The sequence below is a fragment of the Littorina saxatilis genome, linkage group LG16 (assembly GCF_037325665.1).
Source record: "Littorina saxatilis isolate snail1 linkage group LG16, US_GU_Lsax_2.0, whole genome shotgun sequence".
NCBI lineage: Eukaryota > Metazoa > Mollusca > Gastropoda > Littorinimorpha > Littorinidae > Littorina > Littorina saxatilis.
The window spans coordinates 29029882-29039881 of record NC_090260.1 but is presented as its reverse complement, the minus strand read 5'-3'; the positions used below and the strand labels follow the sequence as shown (position 1 = coordinate 29039881).

The 10000-nt window shown below is 41.0% G+C and overlaps 1 protein-coding gene across 1 annotated transcript in view; it reads right to left on the bottom strand.

Annotated features, from left to right (window-relative positions):
• The window catches only part of LOC138950780 (uncharacterized), a 33172-nt gene extending 33111 nt beyond the window's left edge, over nucleotides 1–61 (bottom strand). Inside the window, exon 1 of the mRNA XM_070322505.1 lies at nucleotides 1–61. This exon is cut by the window's left edge and continues 5 nt beyond it. The gene's annotated coding sequence lies outside the window, so the exon portion shown is untranslated.
• Nucleotides 62–10000: the final 9939 nt, after the last annotated feature.

The following is a 10000-nucleotide window of genomic DNA, read 5'->3' as shown; positions in this document are numbered from 1 at the left end:
GTATATCAGATTCCTTATTGCCGTATGTTGCTCGGTAAAACTTGCTGCTGTGTCTGATGTGCGCTTTTGACGCAACCACGTATGTGCATAATAATATGAATAGTCATGAGCAAAAGTTGTTGAGTTAACCCTTTATGACTTGAGCGAATGATAGCTAATTTTGTCCGTGACTTCTCGTCTTTACACCCCCGGTATAGGGGTGTGTATAGGATTCGGTCGATGTGTTTGTTTGTTTGTTTGTGTGTTTGTGTGTTTGTGTTCGCATATAGATCTCAAAAATGAACGGACGGATCGTCACCAAACTTTGTGAACAGGTTCTATACATTCCTGAGACGGTCCTTACAAAAATTGGGACCAGTCAAACACACGGTTAGGGAGTTATTGGTGGATTAAGATTCTACAAGGACTTATAGAGGGACATATTAATGGTCAAAGGGAAATAACCTTCTCAGTTGGTGGCGGTGAGAATGGTAAGGACGGGGGTGTTTTTCCTACCTCGGAGGAATTTCTTGTTTCATTCTGGTAGTGTGTTTTTGGAAGGTTGATTTTGTGGTCGTATTTTCAAAAAGCAACTTCGCCACTCCCACACAATCCCTTCAACCAGAAGTTCATTATACTAGAAGTTGTATTTTAGTCACTTTTGCTTCAACCTATTCGGCTGAGTGTGCGGGACCGATTCAATTTTTGTGTGCATGGTGGTCTCCGCGATATGCTCAAAACTTACGTGGACGTGTAGGTCTTAGAAGCTGACGGGGTTTAAATGTGTAATTTCAAATCTTGTGAAATAGCTTGATCTGAATTGAAAAAATAAAAGTTAAACATCTTGTCCGGGCCGGTGAGGGTGGGTGAGGTGGGGTGGGGGGTGGTGGGGGGGGGAGCGGGATGGGTTGGTTGTGATTTGAGGGGTATGTGACATACCGGAACTCTGTCGTGTTGATCACGAAGTTCTTTTCCGTTTGCACGCGTGAACCCGAACGCGGGCCAATCGTGGGCCCTCTTTTATTGCACTGATAAAACATTTCATCTTGGTTCTTTTTAGCGAATGTCAAAATGATAGGTAACTTTTTGGTTTAGATAAACGATTTTTAGTAATAAACATTATGTCATTTTATGTAGTGGACAAGTAAAAGAAAAAGATCGAGGATGCATGTGTACCTTTATGAGCGTGTGTTTGGATGAGGGGTGCTTATTGCTTTTTGTTTGTTCATTTGTTTGATTTGAAGTAGGGATTGATGCACTATTTTCATAGCAGTTACCAAAAAATGTTACTTTTTTTCGTTTTAGACTGCCGGTGTAACATCAAACATTTGAGACAAACATGATCTTAAAACCTTGTTTCATACCTTGTTTCCACCGACTTTTCTTCAAAAACTATGTACATTTTTCTTTGTGTTAAGACTCTCTCTCTGTTATGCAACTTAGATTTCAGAAGTCTTAAAACTAAAATTTCACTGTAGCTGTCGGCGACCCTTTGTTGACTCCAAACGGGTTAACACGGCAGAGTTACTTATTGCTTTTCTATTCGTGTATTACTTATTTTTTTACAGGCAAGTAATTATCAGTAGGTCCTGTTCATATGGCAGTTTCAACATCTATCCATCAGCAACTTTTCATTAAAACGAAATGGGTCAATGCCGCGGCAGGATTTCAATGGTTTTTATTCGAGCGTTTGTTGATAAGTCAGTCAAACTTTGAAATAAACCACATGACAGGTATCACTCAACAGAAACGCCCCTCCGTGTCAAAACCTCTCTGGTGCGAATACAAATAATATCATCACGTTGTATTGTTGCACTATGCATTTGGCAATGAAACTGTGTGCGAACACATTGACACACAAACTCACGTAAAGCACGCACGAACGCTCGTAATCACGCTCAGACTCTGTCTCTGTCTCTGTCTTTGTCTCTGTCTCTCTCTGTGTCTCTCTGTGTCTTTAAATTAAGAGATGTTGTAACCTCCTAGTTAAATGCCATGTAATGTATGTGTTGTGCGATTATTATTTTGTACCTTTTTTGTGTGCACCTGTTGAGTTTAATTTATATGCAATGTGAACCGTTTGTTCACACCCCTTCATAAGGGGCTATGGCCTATTGAATAAACTATCTGCGTCTGCGTCTGCGTCTGCGTCTGCGTCTGTGTCTGTGTCTGTGTCTCTCTCTCTCTTTCTCTCTCTCTCTCTCTCTCTCTCTCTCTCTCTCTTTCTCTTTCTCTCTCTCTCCATCTCACTCTCTCTCTCTCTCTCTCTCTCTCTCTCTCTCTCTCTCTCTCTCTCTCTCTCTCTTTATGTTTATTTCCTTGTTTGTTCGTTTAGTTTGCTTATTTGTCCGGTTGCTTCACTTGTTTTTATTAATTAGAAATTTGTATTAGAAGTAAGGACCAGTTGTAAGAACAGGCGTAGCCTTAAACCTCTATCCTTGAAAAATAAAGTTCCATCATCATCATCATCATCATCATCATCATCATCATCTTTCTCTCTCTCTCTCTCTCTCTCTCTCTCTCTCTCTCTCTCTCTCTCTCTCTCTCTCTCTCTCTCTCTCTCTCTCTCTCTCTCTCTCAATACTGAAATAATTTTTTCTGTGTTCGAAAGCTACAGCCAATCGTTATTATGTCCCCTTAGGTACAGTTTTATAACATTATTGGCACATGTAAACAATAGGAATTAATTAATGAACGCTACGAAAAGGGCAGCCTTTAACCTCCCTGTTGTCACTCAGCATTTGTTTTATTTTTTATTCTCATCCACACTTTCAGCACTTCCCCCACCCGCCCTCCCTATCTCAGATGTAATTTGTAAATGACGTTTTCAGCCTTCAATCCACTATTTAACATAGTAAGTCAAGCTTTTCAAACCTTATTAATAATTGCTTTGATGTTTTGCTGATGTTCAGTTTATTATTTAATAAAGATCTCATGGTTCAAAATTTTATATTGTTTTTTTCAAAAACGTGCGTGTCCATTATTACTGTCACATCTGTTTTACAAATTACACCCATAATCCAAACCAACGCGCAAACACACACACACACACCACAACTACACACATATGTACTCGTTACCATTAGCCAACGCTCGTCACAACACTGTCAGTCTCAAGTCTAAACAATAATAGTATAAATCATAACTAATTTTCTTCACACCATCATAGACATAATGTTGCTTCACATGTTCTTTGTACAATCGTTGGTTTTCACAATAAATATTGCATTACTGTAATTGTCTTCTTTTTCTTTAACAATATCTTTCCAAAAACAAAACTCAAAGACCACACAAGCTATTGCAACCTACTCCTATCTCTGGTCTCTCTTCCTGGGTACAATGGTACCTAAGACTTACATTCAAATGCTTACATTTCCATGCTACCCACATTGTCAAAATACCAATAATTATTCAAAACAAATGTTAACTACTACCTAACTTCATTTCAGACCCACACCCATTATTATACACACATTTCACATTTAAACCATTAGTCGTCCCCCTGTCGATATTTATCGACTAAGTTCCTTGTGTCACTATACGAAGGGAAGCGACTGCGTATATCAGGGGCAAATCAATGTCAGATTACACTCCCTTGTTTTTCTCCAAGGGACAGTGCTGTCAACGAAATTTGAGTTTCCTTGTCCGAGAGAGAAACTCGGCTGCAACACAGAACATTGTTTTTATGTTTTCAAAGAATGCAGATAAGTCGTTATTGTTCACCCGCTCAAAATGATGTCGCAGGTAAGTGCTTGGCATCTTGAGATAATAGCTAGACTGAGAGTTAGACTGAAAATAAAATGAAGGCTGTAGCCTTAGCCATGCGAGTTCGATTCAGCGCCACCGGCTCATGAACTGATGTAGTGTACACCAGGGCCGGACCCAGGGGGGGGTTCCAGGGGTTCCGGAACCCCACCCCTGGAAAAAGCATGTACCTTGCTTTGAGTGGGTTTTTTTTTTTTTTTACTAGTTTTAGCACCAAAACAATGCTGCTCTTAACCCTCAAAACAAGGCCCAGAATGCACCAGATTGCACAGATTTTAACCGTTTTTCAAAACTTTTCTGGGGGAGCATGCCCCCGGACCCCCCTAGTTCGCGCGCCTGCCACTTCGCTGATTTGCCCCCCCCCAAAAAGGAGGAACTCCCCCCTTACAACTCATTTGGTCCGGCCCTGTACACGATTGTGTTTGGGTCGAATTAAACCGCACAAACAAACACACACACACACAATAAAAACAAGTCGCGTAAGGCGAAAATACAATATTTAGTCAAGTAGCTGTCGAACTCACAGAATGAAACTGAACGCAACGCAACGCAGCAAGACCGTATACTCGTAGCATCGTCACTCCACCGCCCGTGGCAAAGGCAGTGCACGTGGAATTGACAAGAAGAGCGGGGTATTCGTTGCGCTGAGAAGGATAGCACGCTTTTCTGTACCTCTCTTTGTTTTAACTTTCTGAGCGTGTTTTTAATCCAAACATATCATATCTATATATTTTTGGAATCAGGAACCGACAAGGAATAAGATGAAAGTGTTTTTAAATTGATTTCGAAAAAATTTTTTTGATAATAATTTTTATATATTTAATTTTCAGAGCTTGTTTTTAATCCGAATATAACATATTTATATGTTTTTGGAATCAGCAAATGATGGAGAATAAGATAAACGTAAATTTGGATCGTTTTATAAATTTTTATTTTTTTTTACAATTTTCAGATTTTTAATGACCAAAGTCATTAATTAATTTTTAAGCCACCAAGCTGAAATGCAATACCGAACCCCGGGCTTCGTCGAAGAGTACTTGACCAAAATTTCAACCAATTTGGTTGAAAAATGAGGGCGTGACAGTGCCGCCTCAACTTTCACGAAAAGCCGGATGTGACGTCATCAAAGACATTTATCAAAAAAATGAAAAAAACGTTCGGGGATTTCATACCCAGGAACTCTCATGTCAAATTTCATAAAGATCGGTCCAGTAGTTTAGTCTGAATCGCTCTACACACACACACACACACACACACACACACACACACACACACAGACACACACACACACGCACACACACACGCACATACACCACGACCCTCGTTTCGATTCCCCCTCGATGTTAAAATATTTAGTCAAAACTTGACTAAATATAATAACCAACGGATTCCTGCGTAAATCGACTCGCTAAGGGTTCTATGTGAGATAGGAATGTATTCGGGTTGAATTTAAGCAGACAGACAACAGGGGCAGAGCAGTTAAGCCGGAGGGGGGGGGGGGATTACAACCGGGGGTCCAGAGGTAGACCCCTTGTGGGGGTACGTGGGCAAGGCCCCGTTGGGGGGGGGGGGGGTCTGGGGTGCCTTGCCCCCCAGAAGCTGAAGAGTTTTAGCTATTTTATGAACAATTTATGGCTTATCCTTGATTTTAAACATGATCAACAGTTACTGGTGTCAACAGCCACTCATTATTTCTTTTAAAGTTAGTATTATTATTTTTTTTTAACAACCGGGGGGGGGGGGAGGGGGGTCCGGAACCCCTGTAACCCCCACCCCCCCTAATCCGCCCCTGGACAACACACACTACAAACATAGAAATAACCAAAGGATTCTTGCATAAATCAACATAGACTCGCTGAGGGTTTTAACTTTTATGTGGGATAGGAATTTGTTCCTGTTGAATTTAACCTCACAAACAAGCTAAAGACCGCTCCGAGGAAAACGTACGCGTGTGCAGTACCAGTGTTCGCCCAATCTTGCAATCTGTCGGTGCACAAAGACATGCACTTAGAAACCAGACCCAGGAGATACAAGTGCGACGTGCCTGGCTGTGACAAGGCTTACTTCTGCCATGGCAGCTTGCGGAAACACAAGAATAAACACACCGGGGAAAGATGATGATAATTAGTTTTAACGTCCTCTTAGAACCATTTGGCCTATCTTGGGACAGGTAGAGTTAATATGCTTTATGTGGGGACAAGACACTGGACAAACATGCAAACAGAGAACACATATGATCGTGTTATATATCTGGAGGTCTGTTGTTGCGATATTTCGAAATGGGGATGGAAGTAATGATTGTGTACGCGGAATGTGGTTGGACTGGAGCGGTTTTGTAAGCTTATTTGCTTTTTATGTATGTAGGATATGTTTATATGTGTGGCTGAATAAGTTATAAAATAAAAAAATAAAAAATAAATAAATAAATAAATAAAATAAAAAAATAATAAAAATAAAAAAAAATCTCAATTAATTTTTAGCCAAAGGAAAATATTGAAGCAACTTGCTAAAAAATATATCAGAATGGGGAACTTAAGTTCAGGTAGGAGGGCAGTATGTGCTTAAGCCGTGTTTGATCAATTGAGTATAGCTATGCTTTGTGTTTTAGACGCTTTAGTTGTTGGGCGTGGGAGGGGAGGGGGGGGGGGGTAAGGGGTCGGTGGGAGAGAGGATTGAGGGGTGGGAAGGAGGAAAGGGGATGAGGTTTTCAGAACAGATGTCCTATTTCAGCCTTATATATTGAGAGACACAGGGTGTATGCTGGCTTCCATTGAAGCGTGCAATGTTTATCTAAAAACTCATGGGGTTTCAGTTTGTGTTCGTTGACAAGGGTGTGTAGGTTGCGGAAATCTTGTTGGAGTGATTGGCAGCGGTCAAAGAGGTGTAAAAAAGATAGCAACTGTCCACATTCACAGAGACGGGGAAAGAACTTGTAAGCGCATCCATCCGTGCGAATTCTGCGAAGTATTTTAAGGAGGGGGTTGGGGAGTGTAGGCCTGTTTTGTTTTGTTTGTCGGGGCAGAATAAGCCAACCATGGGCATTGCCTTCTGTTTTTAATTCTGTTTCCCAGTGACACCAGGCAACTTTGGCCATTTTGTGTTTTGCTTCCGTCTTTGTTAATTCTGGTTTGGGAAATTTATTTTCATTTCTGTTTTGTTTATCTTACTCATATGATTGTTTTTTTTGTTTTGTTTGGATATATTGTTTTAATAAGCATCGCTTTTTTCTTGTTGTCGCTATAACGCGGAAAACTGCTGAATGAGGGATTGCGATTTACCAGCAGTTCGTTGTGACTCGCATTAAGTTGCTTATGTAGGCTATGATTCATGTGCAAGTTGCATTGTTGGATGTACATACAATAAAAGGAATACAATCACTAATACGTTGTCTACCAATCTGAGATATGTGTGTGTTGGATGGGGGGGAGTGTGTGTGTGTGCGCGTGTGTATGTGTCTCTCTCTCTCTCTCTCTCTCTCTCTCTCTCTCTCTCTCTCTCTCTCTCTCTCAATGTCTCGCTCTCTCTCTCTCTCTCAATGTCTCTCTCTATCTCAATGTCTCTCTCTGTCTCTCTCAATCTCTCTCTCTCTCTCTCTCTCTCTCTCTCTCTCTCTCTCTCTCTCTCTCTCTCTCACACACACACACACGGCTATTGACATCTCCTTGATTAGGTTTGCTGTGAGTTAAAACCACAGAAGCTTGTGTAAAAGCTCCGATCGATCGACGTATCCGCGTATTCGACCCTGGGTCAGGCCGCAATTTTCTCCCCCCTTTCCTAACCTAGGTGGTGGGTTCAAGTGCTAGTCTTTCGGATGAGACGAAAAACCGAGGTCCCTTCGTGTACACTACATTGGGGTGTGCACGTTAAAGATCCCACGATTGACAAAAGGGTCTTTCCTGGCAAAATTGTATAGGCATAGATAAAAATGTCCACCAAATACCCGTTTGACTTGGAATAATGGGCCGTGAAAGGTCAATGTTCGCCTAATAGGCTTGAAGTTTGCTGGTCGATGTGAATGCGTTATATATTGTGTGTAAAAAATGTCTGTTTGTCTGTCTGTCTGTAAAAAATTCCATTTCAAACGGCAGAAATTAATATGTAAAGCGCGGAGAGCACAGTTGTGGTTCAGTCGCGCTATATAAGCTCCCCATAATAATAATAATAATAATAATTGTCAGTAAGTACTGGTGTCACATGACTGATGTGAACCAGTTGATTGGCTAATGGCGATGCGCTAAAACTGTTAGCGCACTCTTGGAGTATTCTTACGCCCTTTACCTAAGCAAGACTGTGCTCTCATCCTCAGAATTAATTACTGACATGTAGCTTATATTCTCCACAATACCAAATGACCATAAATTCCCTACTTCTCAATTAAAGCAGAAGTGGTTTTTTTCTGACAGATTGCATGTGCCTGTGCCACAGTGCGGCTGCCACTGATCTAAAAATAGAAGCCGCTGGGTTTCATCTAATTCTCGCCGACTTGCATAGATTCTTCTCATCGTGTTAGTGGCATGTAGCTTATCATCCACATTACCAAATGATGAGTTAATATAAAATTCCCACCCGCTATCAGAAAACACAAGTGTTATTCCGACAACGTACCACCAGCTAGACCAGTTTGGAAGACTGACTCGATCGACTCTGTCATACGTAGCCGCACTGACTACACTGAAATACGACTGCATCAGTTCAGTAAATGAATAGTTTCCGAATTATTATTTCAAGGCAAGAACAATCGTAATCGAAAACGTGTAGGGTTCAGAACGTTCTTACCATTATAAGACTTATTACCAGCGTGCCTCGTGCGTGCAGACTCAGTCAGTGCAGACTGCATGCAGTGGTTTGATTGCCCTAGCAGACGACATAAACCCCGCTCAGCAAATTAACATGTTGGGCAAATGTGAACGAAAAAAACGATGGGGATATAATACGTGTAGGGTTCAGAGCATTCTTACCGTTCATATTTAGTATCAGACTCCCCGATGAATGAAGATACAACACGAAAATATGCCACATTTGTTTTGAGAATGTGCGAACCGTCGAGTCCCGCGGCTTCGAGTCAATTCAAGGGGAGTCACTCCGCACAGTCAATCCGTCGAAGCTCGACTGGAGGTTTCGAATCGCAAATAATGAAGAGCACAGCCCTTTCTCCGAGTTCAAATGAGGTCTCTCTGAAAGATCATCACTGTTCAGATTAACGCTACACTGGAATTTACCAACAGAAATTAAAATGCGTGTGACGAAAGCACGACACACTTGAGACACCCCACACAAAAGTAGATCTTTACTGTACACGACCTGACCACACAGTTATGCCTATTCAAATGCGCGTTGCAAAATGTGCGCTTGGAATCTTCTTTTTTCTATGGCGGTACTGACAATATCGTTATTGAAACAATCCCAGTGCACTAAGGGATTTATAGAGCAAATCTCGAAAATAATTATTGAACTCAGCGCTATGCGCTTCGTTCAATAATGAATTTTCTCGATTTGCTCTATAAATCCCTTAGTGCACTGGGATGTCTCAATAACTTAAATAATAATAATGATAATAATAATAATATCCCACTCCTTTACCCTTACAGCAGTAGTACTATTATTATTTACTACTAGTGAATACTATTACTACTACTACTACTACTATTACTTCTAATAATACTGTAATAACTAACTTTTCTCTGGCGCGAGTCCCATCAACGGTCTTCATGTGCTTTACAGTACAGTAAGGATGATAATAAAAGGAGTATGATACTTCAACCCACAGGCGCTTTGTTACAATCTCATGCTTGGTGTGTGTGTGTGTGTGTGTGTGTGTGTGTGTGTGTGTGTGTGTGTGTGTGTGTGTGTGTGAGTTTGCGCGCGTGTGTGTGTGTGTGTGTGTGTGTGTGTGTGTGTGTGTGTGTGTAGGTGTATGTGTGTGTGTGTGTGTGTGTGTGTGCGTGCGTGTGCGTGCATGCGAAAAATAGAATAAGAATAAGAATAAGAATATAGTTTATTGTCATGAAACCATTTAGGTTTATAAGACACATACAGTCATGTACATAAACAACAGCATAAATCATTATGTTTTTTTAAGAAAACAATTGTATACGAACTTCCCCAACATGAATTGTAGATTGTCTTCCAACAACAGTTGACTGGGAAAAGAAAACCAAGGCATCCTGTCAGGTATAGAATGAGACCCGAAGAGAAGTAACTCATTTTTGACCTGAGTTCAGGATGAACTCGAACTCGAACTCGAACTCGAAAACTT